General features: G+C 45.5%; 1 pseudogene across 1 annotated transcript; it reads left to right on the forward strand.

Moving 5' to 3' along the window:
- Positions 1 to 281: 281 nt before the first annotated feature.
- On the forward strand, positions 282 to 1,830 carry LOC309604763 (actin-related protein 2/3 complex subunit 1A pseudogene; annotated as a pseudogene). Its single transcript has one exon. The product of its transcript is annotated as an actin-related protein 2/3 complex subunit 1A pseudogene (transcript).
- Positions 1,831 to 11,715: the final 9,885 nt, after the last annotated feature.

The raw sequence follows: 11,715 nt of genomic DNA on the forward strand, positions 1-11,715 counted from the left end.
AGTCTAGATGTGACATGGGGAAGCGTAAGGACAAAGAAACTGCAAGAATAAAGTAGACCTCATGACAGCAACTAAAATCCATGAGGGCAAACTGGAACCTACCTCCAACATCGATAATGCAAAAAACAAAACAAAACAAACTCTACAATGAGATATCTCCAGTAGTATGGCCATTCTTTTTTAAAAAGCAAAAACAAAAACGAAAAACCAGAATATAACAAATATTGAAAAGGATGTGGGCCTTGGTCCCCCGCCTGCGCCCGCCAGAGCCTGTTCATGTTGACTGACCAGGGTCTGCGAATTTAACACTCCGAGCCCGTCCAGACGGCCCCGACCCCCAGCTTTCTGTCCTTTGAAAACACTAAGAATAATGTCCCTGCATCAATTTTTACTAGAACCAATCACCTGTCATGCCTGGAACAGGGATCGTACCCATTGCCCTTAGCCTCAATAACCACGAAGTCCACATCTATAAGAAGAACGGGAGCCAGTGGGTGAAAGCTCATGAACTCAAGGAGCACAACGGACACATCACAGGTATCGACTGCGCTCCCAAGAGTGACCACATCGTCACTTGCGGGGCTGACCGCAATGCCTACATCTGGGGTCAGAAGGATGGCGTCTGGAAGCCAACCCTGGTGATTCTGAGAATTAACTGTGCAGCCACTTTCGTCAAGTGGTCCCCGCTAGAGAACAAATTTGCTGTGGGCAGCGGAGCATGACTCTGTTTGTTACTTTGAGTCCGAAAATGACTGGTGGATAAGCAAGCACATTAAAAAACCCATTCGCTCCACGGTCCTCGGCTTGGATTGGCATCCCAACAATGTCCTGCTGGCAGCAGGATCCTGTGATTTCAAATGCAGAGTGTTTTCTGCCTATATTAAAGAAGTGGATGAGAAGCCAGCCAGTATGCCCTGGGGCAGCAAGATGCCTTTTGATCATCTGATGTCAGAGTTTGGTGGCAGTGGCACTGGTGGCTGGGTGTGCGGGGTCAGCTTCTCCGCCAGCGGGAGCCGCCCGGCCTGGGTCAGCCACGACAGCACCGTGTCCATTGCCGATGCCTCAAAAAGCGTGCAGGTCTCAACTCTGAAGACAGAGTTCCTGCCCCTCCTGAGTGTGTCCTTCATCTCGGAGAACAGCGTCCTGGCTGCTGGCCATGACTGCTGCCCCATGCTCTTTAACTACAAGGACTGCGGCTGCTTGACCTTTGTCTCCAAGCTAGACATCCCGAAACAGAGCATCCAGTGCAACGTGTCGGCCATGGAGCGCTTGCGCAACATGGCCAAGCGGGCCACGACCGAGGACCACAACACGGCCCTGGAGACGCTGCACCAGAACAGCATCACTCAAGTGTCTATTTATGAGGTGGGCGAGCAAGATTGTTGCAAATTTTGCGCTACTGGCATCGATGGAGCCATGGCCATTTGGGATTTCAAGACCTTAGAGTCTTCTATCCAGGGCCTTTGGATAATGTGCAGCTGAGCAAGCCTCCCAGATCCAGCATGAGGATGGACAGGCTGCGCCGGGCAGCTCCGCCCTTCGCATGATGGGCAGGAGAGCCGGCCGCCAGGAGACACTGAAGACACATATGGCGCAAACCTTGTTCTGTGTTTTGTTTGAGAATAATTGGTGAAAGTATCGGTTTTTTAAAAGCAGCAGTGATTTGGGTTTTATTTTTTGTTTTGCTATTTCATTCCATTCTTGAACAAAGTTTCTCTTTAAGTAGTTTATTATGGAAAATTGCCACACTAACTTAAAGGAAGGGGTGGGGGAGGTATGTAAATTGTCTGCTAAAAAATTAAATAAAAATACTGAATGTGAAAAAGAAAAGAAGAAAAGGATGTGGAGCAATTGGAACCCTTGTGTGTTGCTGGTGGGAAGGCAAAATGGTACAGCTGCTGTGGAAAACATTTTGGCTGTCCCTTAAAAACTTAAACCTAGAATTACCATATGATTCAGCAATTCCACTTCTGGGTACATACCTAAAAGAAGCGAGAGCAAGGACTTGAACATGTGCTCCCATGTTCATGGCACCGTTATTCACAAGAGCCAAAACATGAAAGCAAGCCGGTGTCCATCAACAAATGAATGGATGAGTGAAATGTGACATACAATGGAATATTATTCAGCTTTAAAAAGAAAGGAAATTCAAAAAAAAAATGGTTCTGATGCACCTAGGGGCAGGACAGGAATACAGACGCAGACATAGAGAATGGACTTGAGGACAAGGGGAGGGGGAAGGGTAAGCTGGGACGAAGTGAGGGAGTGGCATGGACATATATACACTACCAAATGTAAAATAGATAGCTAGTGGGAAGCAGCCACATAGCACAGGGAGATCAGCTCGGTGCTTTGTGTCCACCTAGAGGGGTGGGACAGGGAGGGTGGGAGGGAGAGGCAAGAGGGAGGTGATATGAGGATATATGTATACATATAGCTGACTTTGTTATACAGCAGATACTAACACAACATTGTAAAGCAATTATACTCCAATAAAGATGTTAAAATAAAAAGTAATGCATGCCATTAGAAGAGCTCAATGGCCACACACCCCTTTAGAAGACAAGTTGCCTTTGTTTAAATGCTCTGATTTTTTATTAACAGCTTCATTGAGATGTAATTGATTCATTTTAAGTGTAAGGTTCAGTGATTTTTATTACGTTAACAGGATTGTGCAAACATCACCAAAATTTGTTTTTAAGCATTTCTAACATTCCAAAAAAGAAAACTTGTACCCATTTATAGTGACTCCCTCTTCCTGCCCCTAGCCCTACATAAATGAGAGACCTACTTTCTGTCTCTACAGGTTTTATGATCAATTCTTCATGAATAATTTGTGACTGGAACTATGTTTTCAGTTAAATACAAGTTTGGATTCTGTTGTTCCAAGTTTTATAATTAAATAATTTTTAATGTCTAAAAAAAAAAAAGGAAAGAAAGGAAATTCTGACGTAAGTTATAACATGATACTGAGTGAAATAAGCCAGGCACAAAAGGACAAAAACTATGAGCCCACTTACATGAAGTACCTAGAGGAGTCAAATTCACAGAGACAGAAAGTAGAAGAGTGGTTGCCAGGGGCGGGGAGGGAGGAAGGGGGAGTGATTGTTTAATTGGTACAGAGTTCCAGTTTGGGGAGATGACAAAGTTCTGGAGATAGACTCTGGTGCAGAACTATGTGAGTATGCTTATTGTCCCTGAAATGTACACTTAAAAATGATTCCGGGACTTCCTTGGTGGCGCAGTGGTTAAGAATCTGCCTGCCAATGCAGGGGACACGGGTTCGAGCCCTGGTCCGGGAAGATCCCACACGCCACGGAGCAACTAAGCCCGTGCGCCACAACTATTGATCCTGTGCTCTAGAGCCCGTGAGCCACAACTGCTGAGCCGACGTGCCACAACTACTGAAGCCCACGTGCCTAGAGCCCATGCTCCGCAACAAGAGAAGCTACCACAATGAGAAGCCAATGCACCGCAACCAAGAGTAGCCCCGGCTCGCTGCAACTAGAGAAAGCCCGCACACAGCAACAAAGACCAAGGCAGCCAAAAATAAATAAATTAATTAATTTTTAAAAAATGATTCAAATGGTAAATTTTATGTTATGTGTATTTTACCACAATAAAACGACATGACAAATTGGAAGAAATTGTTTCCACACCTATCATAGATAAAGGGGTAAGGTAATATCACTAATATATAAAGAAGTTAAACATTGAGATGGGCAAAACACATAAACAGACAATTCACAGTAAAGATCTCATGAGTGCATAAATATGTGAAAAGAGGTTAAACTTTACTCAGAAAAGAGTTACAAATTAAAACTACAGAGATACTGGATATCCCCCCAACAAACTGGCAAAAATTTGAAAGCTTGACCAGATACTGTATTGGCAGGGATATAAAAAAGACTAAGGAAGACTTTTGTGAACAGATATGGAGTGATTTCCAGGATATATTATTAAATATGAAATGAAATATTAAATGCAAAGTGCAATAGCTTATATATTGCATGCTACTTTTTGTGTAAGAAAGAAGGGAACATAAGAAAACATACAAATATCTGTTTATTTGGGCAACACACACACCAATGATAAACCAGAAAACAATGAAATGAGTTACCTGTGAGGAGTGGTAGGAAGAGGCAGAAGGGACAGGAGGACTGACACCTGTCACCTTTCTTCTAGGCTTGACTTCTGGAAACATGTTAATGTCCTACATATTCAAAAGTAAAGTAAACACAGCAAAACTATGGGGGAACGCTAAAAATTGAATCCAAACAGAAATGCCTGAACCCAACTATATTGCAAATGCATAAAAAGGGGATAAAAGGATTAATAGGAATAACTTTTAAGTAAAGTACTTGGGCTATATACCCTCAGCCTAGAGAACAAAAGAACTACAAACAATTTTTGAACTCTTCTTTATGGCTTTATTCATAGTGTTATGGTTGTCTCAATTAAACTATTTTATGCATATTGTGCAACTGAGCAAATCAGAAAATGCCTTGTTTCAGAGATCTAGGGTTTTCATCATGGAAGAAGGGAGATACAGTATGGAATGAGAGAAGGCAAGGAAGATTCCTTTGGAGTAGATTTGGAATCAGAACAGTATGAACTCATTGTTTTATATACACATATACATATACACACATATCTATGCTCATCTATGTGTCCACATGTAAACAAATATTTCTACATATACCATATGCACGTATGTACATATTTCCTAGATCTGCCCACTGAAAGAGCCCAGAGCAATGATACACTGGTAGCAATGAGCACACCTGGCAAGCAGATCTTGGTTGCTAAATACCAATCTCCACTATAAGAAGGTTTCCTTGGAGCAGCGTTTGATCCATGACTGGAGCCTAGAAGGTAATAGAGAAGCCTAGAACATCTTGTAATAGAAAGTAAGGAAGAGTTTAAAAAAGGTACAGGGGCTTCCCTGGTGGTGCAGTGGTTAAGAATCTGCCTGCCAATGCAGGGGACACAGGTTCGATCCCTGGTCCGGGAAGATCCCACATGCCGCAGAGGAACTAAGCCCGTGCGTCACAACTACTGAGCCTGCGCTCTAGGGCCCGCGAGCCACAACTACGAAAACCCGCGAGCCTAGAGCCCATGCTCCACAACAAGAGAAGCCACTGCAACGAGAAGCCCACGCACCACAATGAAGAGTAGCCCCCGCTCGCTGCAACTAGAGAAAGCCTGCGCGCAGCCAAAAAGAAAGGGGGGGGGGCTGGTTAAAAGGTCACAGGAACCAGCTTGAAGGGCACCCATTGGCTAAATCTAGGACATATGTGTGTCACAATAAATACTGAATAAAATAGAAATCTATGAGTACATGCTGATAATTAATAGATAAATAAATGGAGGAGATGGGAGGGCTCTTTCTTTCAGTAGATTGCCAACTGATAGAGGTGAAGGGAAGGTGAAGATGAAAATCACTGTTTTGCAACCATCATAGTAATGATTGGAGAAGACTCATCAATAGATTCTAAAGTGTGTGTGTGTGTGTGTGTGTGTGTGTGTGTGTGTGTGTGAGACAGGGGTTGCAGGGGAGGAACAAGGGAGTTTGATGAGAGGGAGGATATTTACAAGGTCTGCAAATGTCTTTCATCAGAATACTTATTAGTTACAGAGGGAAACCAGTAACTGTACAGTGGAGAGACTGGGCCGCACCCTGGCCAGGTGATCAAACGACTCACTCATGAGGGTCAGGTGGACATCCTGTGTCTGCAGAGATACCCTGAGAAGGACACAACACACCATTTTGGTATTCTGGCCAAGGATACATAACTTGAATCTCATAGCGAATAAATACTGGAAAAAAAAAAACAAAATTGAAGAACAGTCTGTAAAATAATTGGCTTGTGTTCTTCAGAAATGTCACTATGATGCAAGACAAGGAAAGGGTGAGGAGCTGGTCCAGACTAGTGGACCTAAGGAGACGGGATAACTACATGAGTATGTGATCCCCTACAAGTGGCTGAAAACGTGACTAGGACAATTTACAAAAGTGGATGAGAGATGCAGAATAGGTGATAACATAGCTCAATGCTATAGCACATGCCAGCTTACGTAGAGGGTTACGTATTCTGGTTGTGATAGCTGTAACAGGATTACACAGGAGACTCTTGTTTTTAGGAAATAGGAACTGAAGTATCAAAGGTTAAAGTGACATGATAAACGCAAGCCACCCTCAGGAAAAATATAGACAGAGGATAATAAAACAGCTATGGCAAAATTTTTAAAGGCGATAAGTCTGGGCAAAGAACGTATAGGAATTGTTTTGGCAAATTTCCTGCAAGTCTGATTTATTTTCTTTAAAAAGTGATTTAACTGACAGTGTGGTTGGGCCTGATGATTCGTTGCATTTTACAAATTAGGAAAGATGCAGAACCCTGAAATCATTTGGGTAAAGCTACCCAACTCAGGCCTCTAAACTTCACTGCGTCTTGGTTCCCTAGGCAGCTCGCACACATAGAACTCTCCTTTCCGTTTCTTTTACCTGTTTACCTTCCTGACACACCTCCACACACACCTGCTTGTGCACAGGTCCTGTGTTTTTCTCGGTGATGGGCCGAGTGCAAACTCTCCTTAAGTGCTGCCTTGTCCTTTGCTCAGCCTGGGCGGCTCTGTGGCTGTCATTCTTCCGGGTCATCTTTTTCTGCTGGAAGCCCTCAGGCATTTTTCTTGAGTGTATGGTACAGCAGGAACAGTGCCTACTCGGAGCAATACATCAGTGCGGCAGAGGTACTTCTGCAGCTGTTCATCGTCCCAGTTGCTATTGGTAGAGATGTCAGGAGCCCTGTACAGTTTGCTGGTATATTGTGTCTTTACGCAACAAGAACCTTTTTTGTAATCTGACTGTTCAATTTTCCTTTTTCTAAAATATTTTAATAGGAGGAAAATAAGGAGAGAAATTAGGAGAGAAAGGAAAACAAAATTATAACTGCTTGAATAGGACTAAAATATTATACACTGAAATTGGATAATCAGAACTCTTTCCCCCGCAAAATTTGAAGTGTGTTTATACAGAGGCTCTTGTAAAAAGAAGATACTAAAGAGTGCTGCCTGGGTCCTACCATGAGCTGGCTTTAATGCGAGGGGACACTTTGAAGTACGACAGTCCCATCCACGGCGAGTCGAGGACTGCTGTCCCTCCCATACCCAGAGGATACATACACTGACCTTCTGCTATAATCTTCCCAGAAATTTCCTGACTTGAATTGAGACTGAGAAATAATTCATCAATGTCATTTAGGTTAAAGAATTCAATTGCCCTGAAAATGTAAACATTAACGACGTGCTTACTACACGCCAGGTGTTGTTCCAAGTGCTGTTTGTGTATTACTTTCCATGATTATTATTAATCTTCACAACAGCCTGATAAAGTAAACACTATTATTATTCCAGTTTTATCATGCGGCCCAGCGCTGTTGTGTTACCTGCCCAAGCCAGCTCAGCGAGCAGGAGAGTCTTTGGGGAAATTGAGGACCTTTTGGGTTTGGGTCTGGGCGCTGGTTACCGGATGTGCTGAGTTTGTGAAAAAGTCCAATGGACTGGACACCTATGACAGATGCACTTGCTGTATGCAAGTTAAGCTTCAGTATCATAATCAGAAAGGGTGAGGAATCACTGCTTCCCTTTTCAGTCTCTGTAAAGACTCAGTGAAACTCAGCCCCGCTCGTCAGCCTCCGTCCGGAACCCCTGCAGCACCGCCGCCCCCGTCACCACTTCCCGTTCTCACCAGCCATCACAGCCCACCCTCTGGGAACAGAGCATCCCGGAAGCGTCCACACGGCCTCCTCGCCCCACGTTAGGGGAACATCAAGCCATGGGGAGGCTACACGCCTCATCCCTGCTCTCCATTCTGGATCGTTCTGCCGGGGGTCACCCCAGCCTCTCCTGGTCCAGACTGGAGCTGAGGAGTCAGCACAATGGCCCCTTTGGTTCCAAATGGCTCTGTCCCCACTGAGTGCCTGGGACAGCCCTGTTGTCAGCCCAGCGTGTTCTTCTCGCCCGCCTCCTGCCCATGTGAATCCTCTCACCCCGGGCTCCCAGAAAACCCGTCCCGGGGGCGGCGGTGCCACCAGCGCTCCCCGCAGTGTCACCTCTGCCGGAGCGGGCACAGGGCGGGCTGCCCGTGGCTAGAGTGAGCCCGAGAGCTGCCGAGGAAGCACCGCGGGCCTCGCCCTGTCCACACCCCACAGAGGTGATGAGTTGTACACTCTTGTATTGCACATCCTGGCCGGGGGCTTGGGGGAGAACCTTCTGATGGCCAGCAGCTATGCTCCCCTAAGCTCAGAAGCGCTCTTCCCCCTCCTCCCCTCCGGCCCACGGTTGCTGCCCTCCTTTACGATGGGCTTCTTCCCAGCAGGGCTCTAGGTTCCTGGGATACCTGAACCCCTGGCACACTGGCCCTAGCGGTCCCCTGCATAGACCTGGGGTCTGGGTGAATAGACCTCCAACTCGACCGGACTCCTACTGCATCTTTTATAAAGTGCTTTCCCAGGCACATCTCACTGAATCCTCATGAGGTATTACTCTGCTCATCTTGGAGGACCACCTGAGAATTCAGGTAAGTTTTCCAAATCGACCATGCAACTACAACCTAGCAGGGCCAAGTGCAGACCCAGGTCTTTCACTCTAAGCTCACAGCAACGCCCCCTCCCCGCTTCAGCTGCAGAGTCCCAAGACTGGAATGTGTGCATGGTGTGCTGGGAAAGTCTCTCATTTATTTATAGTTTATACACCACTCACATCCGAAGATAATTGGAATCATCTTACAGAACCCACAAACACACACACGTAAGATGTAGAGAGAAGTGTTGTGTGGGCAGACCGTGTCATGGGGGTTTTCCATCCCCCCCTCCCCCCGCCAGATTTCTAATCCTGGAGAGCTTTGTAAAAATAAGATGTCCTGAGATTCCCACCCCACACCTACCGAATCAGAATTGGCAAGAGGGGAGCTGGCTCGTTTACAGTGCTTAAGTTCTGCAAGGCAAGTAGGTAAAGGACCCTCGTAACAGATGGAAGACAGAGCGAGGTCATACACTTACAGCTGTAGGGCTCAGAGCCTGCAACAGCCGCGTGGGGTCCAGGCAGCCCTCAGTGGCCCAAAACAACGCTTCTCCTGCTTGTACTTGAGGATGGACATGGCCTGTTCCAGAAACAACCCATCCTTTGGGCTTGACTAACCCTTTCTAATCCCAGAACCAGAGACTGCAATGAACTATAGGTCTTTCCCACCCCTGTGAAATCCGGTGAATTTGTAGGGAACAGTGAGTAGAATTCAATTTTGGAAAACAAAGTCATTGTGTAATCAAAAGGCAAACATCTCCAATTGAAGAATAAATGAAGGGATATTAGATTATATTTTGAAATGGTTATAACCTGTTAGCTCTGATAATGCCATTGTAGTTATGCAGACAAATGTTCTAATTCTTAGCAGATGCAGGCTGAAGTACTTAAGGGGTGAAGTGTCATGATGTCTGCACCTTTCTTTCTTTTTTTTAAATAAATTCATTTATGCAACTTACTTTCAAATGACCCAGCAAAGAAGTATTTATAGATAGAGTTATAAATATATATAGAGAAAACCAATATGGAAACATGTTCATTGTTGAATCCAGGTGGAGAGCATAATGGGGTTACTATCCTATTCTTTCAACGTTGTTTATTTAAAAATGTTCAAACTGAAAAATCGGGAGAAAAAAAGAATAAAGAAAAAATAAGGGAAATCTGAAGAATAATTGCAGTGAAAATAATCACAATTTTTCCTAAAAAAACAAAAAACAAAAAAACTCAGACGTTGTAGCCAGACAGAAACATCCGGCTGTCAGTCAATCAGTTACTCAACACTTGTTTATCACAGGTCTGTGCTGGGTTTAGAACTTCTCTAAAGAGTGAAAGGGAACCAAAAATGTACACCATAGGGTTCCTGTTCTCGAGCTGCTAAGGATTAAGCTCAGCTCCACAGAATTTTTTTGCTCTGGATCTAATTCCTTCGGAGGTTCACAAAAAGTACCTAAATTATCCATACCTCTGTTAGCAAAGATGTTTCATCCCCAGGAAGAATGTCTTTTTAGAAACTTCTTAACCGGGAAGAGAAATAATCCAGGATGTTCCAGAATGTCAGAAAAGAGAGGTTATACTAAGCTAATTCTCGAATCAGATCCCAAGTGAGGCCAAAGGCGCTGGACACGTGCCGTGGTGTGTCTAGAGGTCCCAGGAAGGAGATGAGGGCAGAGCTGGGTCAATGTTAAGGATGAAAGAGCAGAAGAAAGGTTTGACTTCTGTAGGGGTGAGGGACGGGGGAGTCCTGGAGAGAAGAGGGCTGGAGGGAGAGGCCTAACGAGCCTGCAGACTGGTGATTCGGCTGGTGGTGGGGACACGGCCACAGCTGGTCCTGCTCCGAGGACCGGGCAGCGAGCAGGGCAGGTGGCCGTGAGGCAGTGTCTGGGAATCAGCTCACCCCCGGCCCGGTCAGACCAGCTACAGGATCAGGTGAACAGGCATAGGGGTCATTTCTGGGGGTATTTTTGCTTAAAAAGGTACAGGAAGGGAGAACATTTCTCCCCCATGAAGATAATTCCTGAGCATTTCATTGAGTAATGGGGGGTAAAGGGTTCAAAGTATAAACTCCCACTGAGATGAGTTACCCATTCTGCAAAGACTTTTTTGACTATGCACTTTTTGCCAAGCTCTATTCTAGGTTACTGGGAACATGGATGAAGAACACAGAGAAAAATCTCTGCCTTCAGAAAAATCTCATACCTTCTAGTGTAGTGTGTACAAGGCAGAGGAAATGGGTTTCAATTCATCACCAAACAGAAAGGGCAGCCCCCCAGGTCCCTCTGCTCCAGACTGGGCTGTGGGCTGGCGGGGTGGAGGTGGGTCCCAGAGATCAGCCCGAGAGGCCTGAAGAGGGCGCTGCTAAGGCTGCAGATGAGAACGGAGAGGCTCCAGGCGTCCAGGGTGAACCTCCCAGACTCCCACACCCCCTCAGCAGGCCCTGCTGACTCCAGGACGGGTAGAGACAAGCAGAAAGAGCACTGAAGTATCTCTGACATGCAGCTGTAAGCAGGCAGCTCTGCTTAGAATGACTTATGAGAGGTTTTTCATTTTTTTGGTTTTTTAAAAATAAATCTATTTATTTATTTATTTATTTTTGGCTGCGTTGGGTCTTCGTTGCTACGCACGGGCTTTCCCTAGTTGCGGCGAGCGGGGGCTACTCTTCGTTGTGGTGTGCGGGCTTCTCGTTGTGGTGGCTTCTCTTGTTGTGGAGCATGGGCTCTAGGAGTGTGGGCTTCAGTAGTTGTGGCATGCGGGTTCAGTAGTTGTGGCTCGCGGGCTCTAGAGCGCAGGCTCAGTAGTTGTGGCTTACGGGCTCCGTTGCTCCACGGCATGTGGGATCCTCCCGGACCAGGGCTCCAACCCATGTCCCCTGCACTAGCAGGCAGATTCTTAACCACTGAGCCACCAGGGAAGTCCCAAGGAGGTTTTGTTTTTATTTTTGAACATAGTCGACTTTGAATAAATGAACTTTGTTCCTGAGGAATTTCTAATCAAGATATTGCTCTATAAAACAGCCTTTACCCTTGAGGAACTTATTGCCTTGTTTGAAAGACAGAGCGCAGACACAAGGAATAGCTAGGAAGGCAATAAATAAAGTGGGTATGGACGATTAAGAGGTCAACAGAAAATTTTAAA

The sequence above is a fragment of the Balaenoptera borealis genome (assembly GCF_965194805.1).
Source record: "Balaenoptera borealis genome assembly, chromosome: 10".
NCBI classification, from domain to species: Eukaryota; Metazoa; Chordata; class Mammalia; order Artiodactyla; family Balaenopteridae; genus Balaenoptera; species Balaenoptera borealis.